General features: G+C 42.4%; 1 pseudogene; it reads left to right on the forward strand.

Annotated features, from left to right (window-relative positions):
* Positions 1-11,389: 11,389 nt before the first annotated feature.
* On the forward strand, positions 11,390-12,270 carry LOC130859056 (60S ribosomal protein L6-like; annotated as a pseudogene).
* The last annotated feature ends 6,037 nt before the right edge of the window (positions 12,271-18,307 follow it).

The following is an 18,307-nucleotide window of genomic DNA, read 5'->3' on the forward strand; positions in this document are numbered from 1 at the left end:
ATTACGTGCTAGCCATAGTTTTACACATTGGAGGTACAAAGATAAATGAGATGTGGCTTGAACCTAACATATTCACGTATTATCCTCTTATCATTCTGTTGAGTATTAACAATAGAGGTGGATACAGGACATGAGGGGAGTGCAGATCAGGGGCACCAACTGGAAAAAGGGATTTAGAGCTGAGGTCAAAGGCTCAGAGGGATGGCGGGCAGCTTGCTAAGCCTGCTCTGCACGTAGAGGTGGGTGAAGTATGCGAGCAGCTTCTCTAGATGGGTGAGAACAGTTTGAAAGTCATGTAGAACATTCAACAGCCAGGGCTGAAAAGCCTCTTGGAGTGTTTTGACAGAGATATGCACGGGTGAGAAACCATTCTCGAGGGCAGGCCAATCAGCTTCATGGGCAACGCGGCCTATATAATCCAAGCCGAGAATTTTTGCACACGTGGTCAGAGACGGAGTGAGAAAGGCAACCATTGACTAGCTGAGCAATAATGTTCACAGCCACGAATTAAGTTCTGACCTGGACTGTGTACAGTCTACAAAGTGCTGGGGCAGCAGGCTGGCTGTGTGGATCACACCTCCTCTGCACACAGCGTGGATATTGTTCTCGTTAGGTCCCCAAACAACCATACAAGTAAAGAAAAAAACCATGCATTGATTAATCTTTTCCATCTTGGTTTGTGTACTGTGCTTCTTTTTTACATTAGGCTTTGGCCGTGTGGTTTCTGCCCAGGCGGTTCTCTGCAAAATGTGTGAAACAGGTGAAGTTTCTTCCTTTGGCCTGTCTGAAGCCACTGCAAATCCCCCTGCTAATAGTCCAGCCTGGACAGTGATGCGTGACATATAATGTGCTGCAGGTGCTGTTGACTGTAAAGGTGAAAACATGCTTGCTTTTAAATCTTGCTTTGGAAATTCTTTACTCTTCAATGTTGTGTTTCCACTGCTTTGGGCTGGTCGAAATGTCTGCCATGTTAGTTTGAGGATTTTTGTTTGTTTGTTTATGAAAAGCTCATTGGGGGGCCAGTGGTAACAGCACACAAACATGAATGTAGTTTGAAGCAAACATCAGCTGATATTTATGCTTAGTCATCCCAATGGTAAGAATCCTGGCAGGCTGTGGACTTTATACCTAAGAGCATGTAGGAACAGTAATCTTACTGAGCAGTAAGAGGGTGGGAGAGTAGGGACCTGTATGAAGCTAAAAAAAAGATACTTAGATTATGTGCTACTGATCAATGAAGAAATGGTATTTTTCCTAAAAGATATTTAGTCAAATTTAAATAAAAACAGTGAGATGGCAACTGTCCATGTCACAATGTTATTGTTTTAAAAAACTGGGATTTCTAGGTGGGTGCCAGAGGCCTTTAAAAAAGTGTCACTGTTGTGGAGGAAGAAATACTCTTTCCTTTGGAGAGAGAACAAGTGTGACTTTCTCCTGGTTTGGAAGGAGGGCTTGTCTCCAGTGCATTAGAATAGAGACACACCCACATGAACCTGGTCTCCCTTCTCTCTTCCTCCAGAGAAGAAGGAAGTTTGTGGAAGGGCTCTGAGAGGGCACCCGAATCTTTGTTTCTCCCTCTCACCAGTGCTGGATCACGGACAGCAGTAGGTGGAAGACCAGAGGGAGGGTGGGAGGAGGCTGCAGGAATGTGGTCCATCAGGGAGGAGATGGGCAGGACTGTGTGTCTGGGGCTTCTGAAGTGGGAGAGGGGAGGAGGGGGTGCCCTCCTGGGGTGGACATCTGAGTGAGGGTGAGTAGTGGTCCTGGGAGTATGCTCAGAAGTGAGGGTGAGGGATGAGGAAGATCTAGAGTTTGGTGTTTTTCTCTCCCTCTCTCCATCCATTCCTTCTTGCAACAATTTTTACTGAGCACCTACTTCATGTCAGAGACTGTGTGATGTACTGGTGTGTGAGAGATGCATGAGCCAGGGCTCCTGTACTTTGCAGCAGGTCAAGCCAGGGATGTTCCGGAGGAGCATCTGGTCTTGGGAGCAGGCACGCAGAGCACAAGTCTTACCTGTTGCTTTCGGGCTGTGTGGGGCAGTTTATGGGGGATTGTGTTCACAAGAGCCCTGCATTGGCTCACACCTCTCTCTTCCTGGAATTTTGTTTGCTCCACAAATGCCTGCTGGTTTTTCCAAATTCAGCTGGAATATCACTTTACTGGGAATATTTCCTGACAGTAGACACAGAGTACAGCACTCGTAATTCCCTGTTTCTCTTGCTGCCTCCTGCGTCTAGGTGGGGAGGTCCTGCAGCCCAAGACCACGCCTTGCTCATCTGCCCGCTGTCCAGTGCAAAGGCAGCACTCAGTTATTGTTCTCAAGTGAGTGAGTGAATAAACCTCAGGTCTTAGATTGTGCTTCTGAAGCACCAGTTGTTAAGGTCGTTTTTCCCCTGGTCTACGGTTTCTTAGAGTCGCCACCCAGCCATCTAGTTTAGCCAGGGTCGCCCAGGGAGAGGACTTGAAAACATTCTGGTTATACGAGTATTGTCCTATTAGTTTTCCATTGCTGTGGTTATCACAGACTTCAGATGGGCACCCCAAGCTGTATCTTACTGTCAGAGACTATGAAATCCCAGGACAGTGTTTGGTGACATGCCCAGAGCCAAGGCGATGGACTATATACTTAAGGAAAGACGTAGGAAGAAAAAAAATATTGACATGGAATCAGAGCCTGGGACAAAAAAAGTTACCATAAAATTAGTGGCTTACTTAAATCAACACAGGTTTATTATCTGACAATTTTGGAGGTCAGATGTCTGATACAGGTCTCGATGGGCTCCAGTCCAGGTGTCAGCAGGGCTGCCTCCCTTTGGAGGCTCCAGGGGAGAGCCTGTGTCCTCAACTTGGCAACTTCTTGAGGCCACGCATGTTGCTCTCTCACGGCTGCTGCTTCTTCCTGAGCTGCTTCCAGCATCAGTGGGTGTGGTCCTTCCCACGATACCATCTCCCTGGTTTTCTCTCTTCTGCCTCCCTCTTCCACTTACAGAGACCCTTGTAATGACCTTGGGTCCACCCCAAATACAGGATCATCTCCCCATGTCAAGGTCAGCTGCTTCACAGACTTACTGCCATCTGCAAAGGGGAGCAGGATGTGGACCTCTTGGCGGGGGGTGGGGGGGCCCCTCATTCTGCCTACCACAGCCTGTGATACATTTCAAAGCCCCAATAAGGGATCTTTTGGTTACTTACCCATCTTAGTCCATTTGGGCTGCTGTCACAAAATACCATAGACGGAGTGGCTTATAAACAGCAGAAATTCAGTTCTCAAAGTTCTAGAAGTTCAAGGTCAAGGAAGCAGCAGCTGTGGTATCTGGGTGAGGGCTCTCTTCCTGGTTCATAGATGGCATCTTCTTGCTGTGTCCTCACATGGAGGAAGGGGTGAAGGAGCTCTCTGGGGTCTCTTTTATAAGGGCACTAATTCTATTCATGAGGGCTCTGCCCTCATGATCTGATGACCTCCCAAAGAACCCCACCTCCTAACACCATCCTACTGGGGACTAGTTTTTAGCATATGGATTTTGGGGGGACATAAACATTCAGTCTATAGCACTACCACTCGTTCTTTTCCATCCCTTTGACTAACTGAGAGTTAAATGTTTAAGGACTTGCCATCCAAGCCAAAGCCCAACGTTTGATCTAGAAAGAACCGAGTAGGTGCTATGGGTCATCACCTTCCTCCACAAATATAGGCATGGCTGAGACATGCCAGGCTCTGGCATCTCTCTGGTTCTCAGTCACCACCACAAGGATGCACTTGACCACAGATGAGCCATTCCTGGGGTCCAGATGACTGGATAATGGTAGCCACATGGCAGGCACTCTTTACATCATCTCAATTATGTCCCCAGGCTCAAATGAGAAGATAGGGGTTGGGTCAAGTTGCATAACTTGCCCCAGATCATTTAATAACTGGCAGAGCTGGGTTTAGAGCCTGGGCTTATCTGATTTCACTCCATTTATGGTCAGCCTCAAGGAAACCATGTCTCTTAAAAGTCCTCCCAAATTATTGCTCTTAGTCCTTAGGGGAGAGGCTGCACATTAGAATTATCTGGTGTGCTTTTAAATAATACCAGTGACCTGCTTCAAACGAATTGCATCAGATTCACTGGGAGTGGGGCTTGGTCATCTGTATTTTATCTTATTTTTTAAATTTAAATTAAATTTTTATTTAATTTCAATTTTATTTTTTAGTTTCCTGGTTACTGTAACGTGCAGTTAGGGTGAGAACCACTGCCTTGGGCATGTTGTGTGTGCTCCCAGAGCCCAGCTTCACCTCACTCTGCACCCTTAACCTGTGCCCAGAGCTGCCCCCTTCCTGTAGAGCTGCCCCCTTCGTGTTCTGTCGCTAAAGAGGAAGCGTTGGACAGGTGGGCGCTCTCTAGTTCCCCTGGGGCTGCGTGGCCCCTCCTTGCTGTCAGCAGGCTCCTTGCTGAAGGCTCCAGTTTAGCCGGAGCGTCACCAAGTGCGCTTTTGCCCTGTGTTGACTTGGCAGCCGCAGGCGGATGCCTTTATCTGGGCATCTGTTTTCATGCAGGTGAGTAGGGAAGCAGAGAAACAGCCCCACAGAGCATGGGAGTAATACTCTGCACTTCAGAGGAATAGAAGTACTTCATTTTCACTCCCTTACTCCCCTTTCCCTCATTGATTTTATGGTGGAATACGTCCTCAGGACTAGCAGCAAATAGTGATTTGCAAAGGCAGTGATTTAAATTTCTCCCCTGACTTCTTGTTGGTTTAGTAAATCCACATAACACTTTAGAGTGGAAAGAACTTGAACGCTTGCCCAGCACGGCAGACATGTGCTGTATCCAGAAAGAGCAGGCAATTGCAGTGGAGTGTAGCTGGGTTCCAGCCCCGTTTCTGTCACAAGTTTGCTCTCTGACTTCACGAAGGTCATTAGCATTCTATGCTTTCACCACAGAAGCACTGACCCTGGGAAGGTAGGAGGATGCATCTGGGGATTCCTCAACTTTCTGGGCCAGATGGTATGTTAATATGTAAAAAAAAAAAATTCTTATTCACAAAACACTTCAAAAAATACGAAAGATTAGAGAAAATAATAAAGTAGACCCTATGTATCCACCACAAAATTTAAACAGTGGTAATTATTTTGCCATCTTTGCTTTAGAGTTCTTTTAAGAAGAGAAAGATGAGTTAATACCCACACAGCTATTGCCCACCATGTCTTTTTCTCCTTTCTCCCTCCGTCCCCAGAGGTAACTATTTATTTTCTAAGTTTATTTATTCATTTATATTTGGCTGCATTGGGTCTTCGTTGCTGTGCATTGCCTCTCTCTAGCTGTGGAGAACAGGGCCTACTCTTCGTTGTGGTGTGCAGGCTCCTCATTGCAGTGGCTTCTCTTGTTGCAGAGTGTGGGCTCTAGGACACGTGGGCTTTAGTATTTGTGGCATGTGGGCTCAGTAGTTGTGGTTCACAGGCTCTAGAGTGTAGTCTCAGTAGTTGTGGTGCACAGGATTAGTTGCTCTGCGGCATGTGGAATCTTGCCGGATCAGAGATTGAACCCGTGTCCCCTGCATTGGCAGGCAGATTCTTTTTTTTTTTTTTTTAATGGCAGGCAGATTCTTAACCACTGTGCTACCAGGGGAAGTCCCCCACCCCTTCCCCTGCCAGAGGTAACTATTCACTTTACCTTGATGTATGTTATTCTCATGAATGTTTTTGTATTTTTATCTATAGTATGTGTATTCATAAATGACCATAATATAATTGTTTTGTGTTTTTAAGTTAACTGTATATTGTTTTCCTTTGTTTTTTTCTTTTCGTGACTTGCGAAATCCTTTCCTATCCCAAATTCATAAAAGATACTTTCCTATGTTTATTTTTACAGGTTTTGCAGCTTTGCTTTTTCACTTTTGTACCTCTAATCTGTCTAGAATTAGTTTTGGGGAAAGTATGAAGGAGGAACCTAATTTTATTCTTTTCATCATTCCTTCAAGAGTTCATCCTTTCCCTACATAATGTCACCTGTGTCATATGTCTGGTTTGTGGGTACGTGGATCCCTTTTATGCTCTGTATTCAGTTCTGTTGGTCAAGATGTCTATTTCTCTACCAACACCACATTATTTTAAATGCTATAACCTAAGTTATTATTTTTATTGAGCTATATGTACCATAAAATTTGCCTTATTAAATATAAAATTTGCTATATTCACAAAGTTGTCCAACTACTATCACTATCTAATTCCAGGACACTTTTACCACCCCCCAAAGAAATCATATTCACGTTAGTAGTCACTCCCTACTTCCCTTTAAACCCTAGCTCCTGGCAACCACTAATTTCCTTTCTTTTCTTCTTCTTCTTTTTTAATTAATTAATTAATTTATTGGCTGCATTAGGTCTTCATTGCTGCTTACGGGCTTTCTCTAGTTGCGGTGAGCAAGGGCTACACTTCATTGCGGTGCTCAGACTCCTTATTGTGGTGGCTTCTCCTGTTGCGGAGCACGGGCTCTAGGTGCGTGGGATTCAGCAGTTGCAGCACGTGGGCTCAGTAGTTGTTGTTCATGGGCTCTAGAGCACAGGCTCAATAGTTGTGGCACACCGGCTTAGTTGCTCTGTGGCATGTGGGATCTTCCTGGAGCAAAGATCAAAACCGTGTCCCCTGCATTGGCAGGCAGATTCTTAACCACTGTGCCACCAGGGAAGTCCCTCCTTTCTATCTCTATAGATTTGCCCATTCTGGACATTTCACATAAATGGAATCATACAATATGTGGTCTTTTGTATTTGGCTTCTTTCACTTAGTATTATTCAAGTTTCATCCATGGTTTTTGCATGTATCACTACTTCATTCTTTTTATGGCTAAATAATATTCTATCGCATAAATACATCACATTTTGTTTATTCTTCAGTTGATGAACATTTGGATTGTTTCTACTTTTTTTGGCTGTGATGTATAATGCGACTTTGAACATTTTTGTGCATGCTTTTACGTGGACACGTTTTCATTTCTTTTGGGTAGATGCTTAGCAGTGGTATTGATGTGTTGTCAAATGATGACTATGTGTTTAGCATTTTGAGGAACCACCAAAGTGGCTGCACCATTTTACATTCTCAGTAGTGACATATGAAGCTTCCAGTTTCTCTGCATCCTCACCAGCACTTGTTGTTTTTGATTATAGTCATCCTAACAGGTATACAGTCGTATCTCATTGTGGTTTTGATTTGCATTTCCCTAACGTCAACTGATGCTGAGCTTATTTTCATGTGCTCTTTGGCTATTTGCATATGTTCTTTGGAGAAATGTTTGTTCAAATCCTTTGTCTCATCTTGTGTTTTGATACTCAGTGAATAATACCTTTTACTTCTTCAAAATTGTGTTTTTATTCGTGGCCCTTCACTCTTTTATATGAATTTCATGATGAGCTTATCCTATACAAAAGTTTATTGGGATTTATAGTAGAACTTGAATTTATAAATTAATATGGGAAAATTTCTGCAAATATCTATAAATATGGCAGATAACATTAGTTGCCTTAGTTTCCATACCAGCTCTGGAACACCTACCTCTAAATTATTATATAGAGAAAGAGACTAATAGTTTGTACCACTGTGATTTCAAAATCTCTATTATACCCAGTCAAATCCATATCCCAAATAACAAAATGGTATAGCTCTCCATTTAATTTCTCTAAATGTATTCTTAAATTTTTAAAACACATTTTGTCCATAAATGTTTTCACATCTTTTGTTGGATATATTTCTGTGTTCCTCACAGCTTTTGTTGCTGTCGTTACATGCATCTTTTTCAAAATCACATTTTCTGTCTATTTGTTGTGAGTGTGTGAGAACATTATTGAATTTGTGTATTGTTTGTGTGCCAGCAGCTTTACTGAATGTTCTTATTAGTCGTGAGTTTGTCTATAGATGTCTTTGACTTTTCTGTGTTCATCAACGTTATCTGGGAATTATGACTTTTTTCTTTTTTCTAATTCTTACATTAAAAATTTTATTTTCTTGTCTTACTGCACTGATTAAGATCGACAGTACAAGTTTGCATAGAAGCAGTAATAGCAGCTATCTTCTTATTTTTCCTCATCTTAAAGGGGAAAGTAATTTTTCACTATTGTTATGTTGGCGATTTGTTTTTGTTAGATTTTCTTTATCTAAAAGAAATTCCTTTTATTTCTATTAAGCCTTTTACCCAAAATGGGAATTTAATTTTATCATATGCTTTTTTTTTCTAACATTTCTTTTTCTTATTTACTTTTTATTGGGTAGATTATTTTAAAAGATTTTCTAACATTAAACCTTCCTGGGATGCAACCTACAATCAAGATTTTTTTGTTACATCGAAGAATTTAGTTTGATAATAGTTTATAAAAATTTTCTGTGTGCTTGTGTTTGTGAGAAGGACCTATGGTTTTCAATTCTCACACTGCCCTGTCTGGTTTGGTATCAAGAATATGCCACTTTCATAAAATGAGTGGGGGGCATTTCCTCTTTTTCTGTCCTGTGAAACAATTTGAATAAGATTGAAAATATCTGTTCCTTCAGTGTCTGGTAGAACTTACCCATGGAGTCATTTGAGGTTGGGTTTTTTTGTGGGTATATTTATGTATGTGCCTATGTGCATGTGTGCTTGTGTGTGAATAAATTTTAAACTTCTGATTCATCCTCTTCATTGATTATAAATTTAATCAAATTTTATGTATCTTATTGAACAGTTTTTGGTGAATTATGTTTTCCTAAAATATTGTATCTTGAATCTACTATTCTAATGTTGTTCATAGTTGTGTTGCTCATAGTATTTTCTTGTGATTTCTGACAATCTCCACTGTATGTGTAACTAGCTTCCTATTTTTCTCTATTGGTAGTGTATGTGTATGGATGTAATTTTTAAATCAGTCACTGTTTTCTTAATCAGTCTTGTCAGAGGTTTGTTTATTTTACTCAGTCATTTTTCAAATAAAAACTTTTAGTTCTGTTGATTTTTCTATTTCTTGTTTCTATTTTAGTAATTTCCCTACTAATCTTTAAAATTTCCTTTATTATCCAGTTTTTGATTGGGGGGGGGAGCTGGGTTACTCTTTTGCTTTTTTCCCCAACTGTTTGAGTTGATGTCTAGCTCACTAATTCTAAGACTTTCTTAAATTTTAGTATATGCATTATGAAAAATTTCCTTTAAGTACTGCATAGCTGCATTCCCCACATCTTGATATATGGTGCTTTCATTTACTTTCAGTGCAAAATATTTTCTAATATTTATTAAAATTCTTTTATTGACCCATAAATTATTTCCAAGCACATGGGAGTATAAAGGGTTACCATCGTTGATTATAAGATTTGGATTTAAAAGTGTTTATTACATCAAGCTCATATTCTTTATGATCAAAATCATACTCTTTAAAACTTCTACAGGCTGCCTGTTATTTGACTTTTCTAAAGGTTTCTTTTTTTTTATTAGATATTTAATTATTTTAAATACTACGTGGTGTTTAAATTTTTTTTTTCAGATTTTAATTCTGTTACTTCAAGTTCTTGAAAGTCTAGTCTTGTATTTTTTGTGGGTTCTGCCTTTTGCATATGGTAGGTTTCTCCTTGTGATTTTGAAAGTTTTAATTGCCTAGGCTATTTTTCTTCCCTGAATTCCCTGTGGCATTAATGGTTTTGCTTTTTCCAGGACCCTCAGAGTTATCGCTGGTATAGGATCAATTTTTATGCTAATCTCTCCACTGAGGGGTTCCTAGAAAATGTGGGTAAATATGAGCCCAGGGTCTGTCTGGGATTTCTAATTCCCTGAGGAGATATTTTTGCTCATCTAGAATTCAGAGACAGACAAGACTTCTTGTTTATCTGTGCTGATAGATTTTGCTCTAGTCTATCATTTCAAAGGATATCACTTTTCCAACTCTCCAATCTTGCATTGCGTCCAGCGTCTTATTTCTTATAGTTTTAAAACTCAAGCAATTGTATTATTCACCCTGTGGTAACCACAGCATTAATAGCTTCTAAGCTCCCACTCTGGTTTCATTCTCCTTTTTGGCATCTGAAAATTTCTACTTTTTTTTTCTTGTGAATCTAACAATATATTTTAAAATTATTTAAAAAATTATATTTTATCAGCAATTCTTGGTTTTTGAAGCAAGTGGTTTTGTTGGTGGTGTTTGTGATTTTAATATCCCACATTCCAGAACTGGAATCATCCTTAGAATCTTTTTATTGTGAAAGATGGCAGTTTCAGGACTCTACAAAACAAATGTCTTTTTGTTTTCTATTGAATTTAACATTTCAACAGTATTTAGATAGGCCCTCCATTGCTGTGGGCCTGAAGGAGGCAACATCACTGCTGGCACGGACAACCTTGGTGGGGGCCAGCAGCCTATGGTGAGACCACTGGAGGGAATCTCCAGGCAGTGGTTCTCACAGATGGAGGACGTGTTGTTTAATTAATTAATTAATTTGGTTGCACTGGGTCTTAGTTGCGGCAGATGGGCTCCTTAGTTGTGGCATGCAAACTGTTAGTTGTGGCATGCATGTGGGATCTAGTTCCCTGACCAGGGATTGAACCCGGGGCCCCTGAATTGGAAGCATGGAGTCTTATCTACTGCACCACCAGAGAAGTCCCTGGAGGAGATGTTTTCTCTCCCTTTTTTTTTTCCCATGCCGTGGAGCAAGCGGGATCTTGGTTCCCTGACCAGGGAACCAAGGATCGAACCTGTGTCCCCTGCAGTGGAGGCATGAGGTCTTAACCACTGGACCACCACAGAAGTCCCCTATCTCTTTCTTAAAACACCTCTCCTTCGGCTAATGGTGAAATATACTTAAACTCCTTTCCTGATGAAGTCCCCTTTGATTTCTGCCCATGGGGAGATGATCTTATAAAATTTTTCTTTACTTATTCTAGAAAGAAAGGACTCCCCCTGATTAAAAAAGAGAACAAGCAGGATTCCCAAATGAAGGGCCTTCAGGAGAGAATTTTCCTATTATTCATTCTCTCTATTCAAATACACAGATATCTTATGCGGAAGTACCTTCATAGGCATTCCTTGCTTGAGAAAAATGATCAGATTGATTAAAAATCTCTTTTCCTGTAAATAGGAATAATTATTACACAGCAGATGCCAAGAACCTCTAGGGCTGTCCCATAACAACAGGAGTAATAATGTAACGATAACAATTATAATTTCAGTGTCTCATAAGTGCTAAGCATTGTCTTGATGCTAGGAATTCAGAGATAGTAGACGGTGGCCTTTGCCCTCAAGAAATTCATTGACTAGCAGAGATGAATAGACAATTACTAGAGAAGTAAAGAAATGATCAATCAAGTTTTTAAAAAGCTGATGAATTAGTGTTCACCAAAATTAAAAACTTTTGGTCTTCAAAAGATAACATTAAGAGAATAAAAATACAGCTTTTTCCCATCTTGCAAGATGGCGGGTGAAAAGGCTGAGAAGCCAGATACTAAGGAGAAAAAACCTGAAGCCAAGAAGGCTGATGCTGGTGGCAAGGTTAAAAAGGTGAAGCAGATTAAGAGGGGGAAGCCTTACTGCAGCTGAAACCCTGTCCTGGTCGGAGGAATTGGTAGATATTCCCAATAGGCTATGTATTCCAGGAAGGCCTTGTACAAGAGGAAATACTCAGCAGCTAAATCCAAGGTTGAAAAGAAAAAGAAAGTGAAGGTTCTTGCTACTGTCACAAAACCAGTTGGTGGTGACAAGAATGGTGGTACCCAGGTGGTTAAACTTCGCAAAATGCCTAGGTATTATCCTACTGAAGATGTCCTCGAAAGCTGTTGAGTCACGGCAGAAAGCCCTTCAGTAAGCATGTGAGAAAACCGCGCGCCAGCATCACTCCTGGGACCATTCTCATCATCCTCACTGGGCACCACAGAGGCAAGAGGGTCATTTTCCTGAAGCAACTGGGCAGTGGCTTGCTACTTGTGACTGGGCCTCTGTCCCACAATCGAGTTCCTCTGCGTAGAACACACCAGAAAATTGTCATTGCCACCTCCACCAAAATTGATATCAATGATGTGAAAATCCCAGAACATCTCACTGATGCTTACTTCAAGAAGAAGAAGCTGCGTAAACACAGGCACCAGGAAGGTGAGATCTTCGACACAGAAAGAGAGAAATACGAAATTACAGAGCAGCGCAAGGTTGATCAGAAAGCTGTGGACTCACAAATTCTGTGAAGAATCAAAGCTGTTCCTCAGCTCCAGGGCTACCTCCGCTCTGTGTTTGCTCTTACCAATGGAATTTATCCTCACAAAATAGTGTTCTAAACTTCTTACAAAGAACCTAATTAAATAACTGTGGTCCAAAAAAAAAAAAAAAAGAGAGAATAAAAATACAAACCACAGATTGGGAGAAAATATTTGTAAATCATATATTCAATATATTTGACTTGTGTCAGAAATATATAAAGAACCTTCAAAACTTAATAATGAGAAAAAAATGGAATTTTTTAAATGGGTGAAAGATTTGAAGAGATGTTTCACCAAACAAGACACATGGATGGCAAAAAAAGCACATGAAAAGATAGTCAACATCATTAGTCATTAGGGAAATGCAAGTTAAAACCACAATGAAATACCATGACAGACCTATTAGAGTGTCAAGTGTTGGCTAGGATGTGCAGAAACTGGAACTCTCATACACCGCTGGTGGGAATATAAAATGGTACAACCACATTGATAAACATTTTGGCAGTTTCTAAAAGAATTCTACTTACACCTCTGTATATCCATTTCATTCCTAGCTTTACTCAAGAGAAAAAGAAATAATGTCTATAAAGAGATTTGTATACAATGTTCATAGAAGCTTTATTTGTAAAAGCCCCAAACTGGAAACAACCCAAATATCTACCAACAGGTGAATGGATAAGCCAACTGAAGTACATCCATGGAATACTACTTTGCAATAAAAAGGAATGAGCAAAAAAAAAAAAAGGAAAGAGCTATTGACATACATGAGATGGATTAATCTCAAAATAATTATGCTGAATATGAGAGAGGACAAGCAAAAAAAGTATATGAGTACATTAAATAAAACTCTAGAAAATGCAAACTAATCTACAGTGATAAAAAAAAAACAAACAAAACAGATCAGAGTTGGCCTGGGTATGGAGTTGTAGGAGGTGAGGGAGAAGAATTACAAAGAACCATACAGAAACTTTTAGGGGTGATGAATTTGCTTATTATCCTGACTGTGGTGATACTTTCATGGGTGTAAACCTTTTTCAAAACGTATCAAGTTGTTCACTTTATTTTATTTTTTTAGTTCCCTGTGCTATACAGTAGGTCCTTGTTGGTTATATATTTTATACTTAGTAGTGTGTATATGTTAATCCCAAACTTCTAATTTATCCCCCCCACTTCTTCCACTTTAATAACCATAAATTTGTTTTCTTTGCCCATGATTCTATTTCTGTTCTGCAAATAAGTTCATTTGTGTCATTTTAAAAAAAATATCATATGACATTGCTATGTGGAATTTAAATTTTTTGCATTAAATATATGCAGTTTACTGTAGGTCATTTATACCTCAATAAGATTCCTTAAGAATAGAGTGAATGCCTTGGAAGAGGTGAGTTCAGAATTCTGTCAATAGACAGTACACGGGAGGCCTTTAACTGAAATTACCCAGTGGTCAAGCAGTCAACGAAGAGGTTTGGAATTTGAGTCTGTGTTATTCAGGGGTAGGGGTGATGATGGGCAGGAGGGATGGGAAGCTCTCCACGTAAGGCTACACCAAATGCAAAGGTTCCAAAGCATGTAAGCGTGTGGTGTGTTTAGAGACCTACACGTGGGTTGGCACAACTGAAACAAGATGCTTGTGGAGACGAGGGCATAGGAGAGGAGAGCCAGGCAAGGGCTCTCAGATTCCCTTCCAGCTTGAGGGAAATTAGAAATTCCTATGAAATTCTCACTATAATATGGCACTCACTTATGTGACCAGCTTGTCCAGGAATCCCCATCTGTGGTCACAAAATGGGATCACCTCTCCATTAATGTGCAAATTGCAGTGGTACCACTTCTGAACTCCCTGCCTGCCCAGAACATTCCCCAGTTCTCTGGGGGAATCTCCAGATGGGCTTTCATATATATGCTCCCAAAACAGTCTGCCATCTTCTTCCTTTCCTTCCCCAGACACTTTGGACATCTCCTGCCCAGCAAGCTGACCTGAGAAATTGCATTCATTTTCCTGCTCTTGTTTTGAATTTTGGCTACTGAGAGAACTCCAGAATCAGCCCAAACTTACTGAAATGCTGGGCGTGCCCAAAGCTACCAGTCTTAGGTACCAGAGCATGGAGAAAATCTTGTCATGCATTTGCATCCTGTCAGCTTAGCTCAGCAACAATGCCCTTTCACAGAATCTCCCTTTCTCTGTAGGATCAAGTTAGCATTGCTTACGAGAGAGATTTTGCCTGAGATTTAGAAGGCAGGAGGGAAGCAGCAACCATTTTTTTCCCACTCGAATGGCCAGCGTGAGCACCGTGGCAGCTCCTGAACGTGTGTCACTGATCAGCTCTCTGCCTGGGGCATCCCCCTCCAGACCCTCCACTTCTGTGCATCCCTGACCGGGTGCATGTGCAGCTTTGAGGTGAAGGTAGCTGGTGTCTCCTGTAGATCACCCAGGGCATGGAGGCTGGAGGTGACGGAGGTGGATGCAAGTCCCAGTTCTTGTAGGTGCCAGTTTGTGCTTGCTCTCGTCCACATCCAGTTTTCCTTCTTGACTGACTGTCTAGCTGATCTATAGCAACTTCAAGTTTAGCACCAGACACAGTAGCAACATTCTGAATAAAACACACTGCTGCCTCCCGCAGTTGGGTGAGGTCTGACCCCTGTAATGAATGCCTTATTCCATATCTCTCACAGTGACTCTGCTTCTTTGATTGGACCCTGACTAAGGCAGGTCTCCCACCAGCTTGGGGTTACCTGGGACCAGGAGGAGCTCTGCTTTGCTAAACCTTTTACAAGAGCCTCTTGGGAAGGCGATGTCCAATGTCTGAGCATCACCTTTGCAACCAGAGACTCAAACCGCAGGGCTGATGGGGGGAGAGGTGCCAAGACAAACTGTTCATTTTCTTCTCTTCTCCCAGCCCCACCCCAACCAAATGCCTTTCTCCCTGCCCCGCCCCCCCCCCCCCCCCAGGTTAATCACAACAAAAGCTCCCTGCACGTCCATGGGCGTGAACAGATGTTCCATGTGGGCGTGAGTGCCGGTGGAGGGCTGCTCTGCTCTCCACACCAGATGCCTCGGGCCCAGCTCCCACCGCCCCCAGTGCCCTCCCAGCCATGAGCAGCTCCTCCCCGAGGCTTTGATTCTCCTGTTCAAAGAGCCCCAGCAACTTGACCCTTTGCTCGTATGTCTTTGTTTGCACTCATTTCCTTTCCGTGGTGCTGTGCCAGAATTCTGGGCTGGATTACAAGGCCTCCATGAAGATGGAGTGGAGTCGGGGAGCAGAGAAATTTCCCAGCTTTGGAATGCCATGCAACAGTGTATCTGGTAAACTGGAGTCTACGGTGCCCACAGCAAACGAGAAAATTCTAAGGATAGAAACAGATGGACTAGAAATGGGTAATTAGAGGACCTGAACTTGAATCTTCCTGCAGGAGTCTCTCAGATTCTGGGCAAGTCTCTTTCTGTCCTGCCTCTATCAAGAGAGTCCTGTAGAATTACAATATTTCCTTCCCGCTGGCCCCACAGGACATTGTAAATATGACAGAGAACGTGCTGCAAGGCCTGAAAAGCTGTGCTACCTGGTACAGCCATTTCTAAACCTGATTGGTCATTGCATGCCCTCAGCTGGGTTACTAGTCCTACATATATGTTAGAAACCAACACAGCAGGACTTCCCTGGTGGCACAGTGGTTAAGAATCCACCTGCCAATGCAGGGAACATGGATTCCATCCTTGGTCCGGGAAGATCCCACATGCCGCAGAGCAACTAAGCCCATGTGCCACAACTACTGAGCCTGTGTGCCACAACTACTGAGCCCATGTGCCACAGTTACTGAGCCTGTGTGCTACAACTGCTGAAGCCCATGTGCCTAGAGCCCATGCTCTGCAATAAGAGAAGCCACTGCAATGAGAAGCCCGTGCACCACAACAAAGAGTATCCCCTGCTCGCCACAACTAGAGGAAGCCCGTGCACAGCAACAAAGACCCAACACAGCCAAAAAGTAAATTAAAAATTAAAGAAGAAAAAAAGAGACCAACACAGGTTTCTGGCTCTCCATCCTCCTCCCCAAGATTTTAACTCAGCAGGCTGGACTGGAACGTGGAATCTGTACTCAAAAAACAAAACCAAGAAACAAAACTCTGCAGGTTGTTCTGAGGATAAGCCAAGTTTGGAAACAGCTGACCCAGTGAACTCATCCAGTGAAGGAAAGAGTCTTACGAAGTTTGGGGATTCTGTCGCCAAGGCCAAGAAAAATGGAAGCAATTGTCCAGATAATTCCAGCACAAAAAACACGTTTTTATTAGAATTATGTGAACCGTGAGTAACTCTTTCTGAGACATTTGGGTGGAAAGCGTACTGGCGAAGCAAAAATCTCACCTATTTCAGCTCAGACCAGGCCTCTGGAAAAGGTGACAGTGGTGGGAGTTTGAGCAGAGAAGGAGGAATTGCATTTTCTGAGCCTTTTTGCTCTCAGTGTGGCCTCTATACATTCTGAATGTTCTGGAAGTTTCCTCCTTTCATATATACTTTTGTTAAGCACTCATCTCTCACTAACCACAAATCCCCATTTTTGACATGCAAAATGATGCCTGCTACTTACAATACACCATGCTTTGGCTAATCAAGAGAGAATAGATTTGGGGACATCTTTCCATTTGTGTAGGATGTAAAAATTTTAATGCATCTTTCAACGTATAATTTTAGGTCCCCATCAGTTGCCTTGTAACTAAGATGGCTACGTGTCCCAGATGCTTTGGGGGGTCCACAGGTTGATTATTCTGCCCCATTGTCTCCGTGCTCCCATCTAAGCAGTCAGCAGCCCCTTGTTTCCTAATTCGAGTGTGGGAAATGGTGGCTCTGTCTTTTAGAGACTGAACGGAATGCATGCAGCCCTGCTTTGGGCTTCTGTTCCAGGCTTTGCATTTGCTGGGTGGGGAACGTCTTCCATGCCAGGTTTCCTGGGAGGAAAAGCTGTAGCCTATTTTGGTTCCGTCAGATGTATTTGTCTGTGGCTTATTGTTCTGCTCTGGGTCGTCAGTCCCTAGAGGAAGGTGGTCTGTGGGTCCAGCGAGACCTTTCCTGACTGAGCCCTGCCATCATGCGGCTGGGCTGGGCAAACTCTAAAGGCTACCGGTGACTTCAGAGCAACCTTCCGAAAAGGAACCAGACGTTCAGCACGCGTGTTCTCTACCTGCTCAGTGGAAAAAACTGACCATGAAATCCTAACAACTGTCCATCCTTGCTGTTCTAGTTCCTGATGGAAGAAAGCAACTGTTGTATTGTTAAGGTCTCATCTGTTCTTTCAAAGAGAAAGGAGTTCATTCTTGTTTTGGTTCTGGTTATTTTTGAGCCAGCGTTTGAAAAGTTTAGGGAGAAGGCCTTAAAAATAAGTCTAGTATCCAAGGCCTGAAAGAGAGGCTGGAAATAGAGACAGGTGAGTCCTACCTATGGAGCAGAGGTTCTCAAAGTGTGGTCCCCGCACCAGCAGCAGCGTCTGCATCGGGGAACTTGTTATCATGTATGTTCTTGGCCCCCAGCCCAGATCTGCTGAATCAGAAACTCTGGGGTGGAGCCTAGAAATCTATGTTTTCAGATGATTCAGAGGAAGGTCAAGTTAGAGCATCACTGTGTTGGAGAATGAAGCCACTACTGGACAGATGTGAAGGAGATGACATTCAGCATCCGTGTGGTTCTCCATTATACTCATCCCTCTCCCGGTGCCACTGAATCAATGATCCACACAGATTTATTGTGTGGTTACTAGTGGTTGATGTGGAGTTAGGGTTGGTCTGAGCAAAGGCCCAAGAATTTGCATTTCTAATGATTTCCCAGGTGATGGCAATGCTGCCGGTCTGAGGATCACATTTTGGGAAACCTGGTTTAGAGAAAAGAGCAGCAGACCTAGAAGCCCTTGTAGGTTTCAGCTGGAGGGTGCAATTCAGCCTTTTAGGATTCTGCGTGGCGGAGTGAGGCCTGCTTCCCGAGCCTTCCTGCCTCTTGTTGCGGGCACTCAGGAGATGTGTTTATTTGAACTGAACTTCAGTCCATTATAAAGAGATTAAAATAACATGCTGTGATTTCATCACCCAAAGGTTAGGCAATTCGAAAGCCAGAGCACACAGGCGATTATTAAAAGGCCTTAGAGGAAAT

Source organism: Hippopotamus amphibius, chromosome 8 (assembly GCF_030028045.1).
Source record: "Hippopotamus amphibius kiboko isolate mHipAmp2 chromosome 8, mHipAmp2.hap2, whole genome shotgun sequence".
Classification (NCBI taxonomy): Eukaryota; Metazoa; Chordata; class Mammalia; order Artiodactyla; family Hippopotamidae; genus Hippopotamus; species Hippopotamus amphibius.